We start from the raw sequence: 499 nt of genomic DNA on the forward strand, positions 1-499 counted from the left end.
CCCAGTGCTTCCGAGCCATCACATCCAGCGACCACCTCATGACCAGCATCTCTTGTGGACCAGGAGCCCAGTGTTTCCGAGCCATCACATCCAGCGGCCACCTCATGACCAGCATCTCTTGTGGACCAGGAGCCTCCAGTGCTTCCGAGCTATCACATCTAGCGACCACCTCATGACTAGCATCTCTTGTGGACCAGGAGCCCAGTGCTTCCGAGCCACCACATCCAGCGACCACCTCATGACCAGCATCTCTTGTGGACCAGGAGCCTAGTGCTTCCGAGCCATCACATCCAGCGGCCACCTCATGACCAGCATCTCTTGTGGACCAGGAGCCCATCTCTTGACAGACTTCACGTGTCATCCGGAAAATCTGTTTTCTCGCTTCCCTTGTAACCCTCTAACTATTTCTTAGTTTCTCTGATGGCTCCCCATTCCTTCCTAGCCCCTCTTTGGAATCAGCTTTTCGACATCTGTAGGCTATTCCATCCTGGCTCCTCTC

The sequence above is a fragment of the Mastomys coucha genome, unplaced genomic scaffold, assembly GCF_008632895.1.
Source record: "Mastomys coucha isolate ucsf_1 unplaced genomic scaffold, UCSF_Mcou_1 pScaffold14, whole genome shotgun sequence".
NCBI classification, from domain to species: Eukaryota; Metazoa; Chordata; class Mammalia; order Rodentia; family Muridae; genus Mastomys; species Mastomys coucha.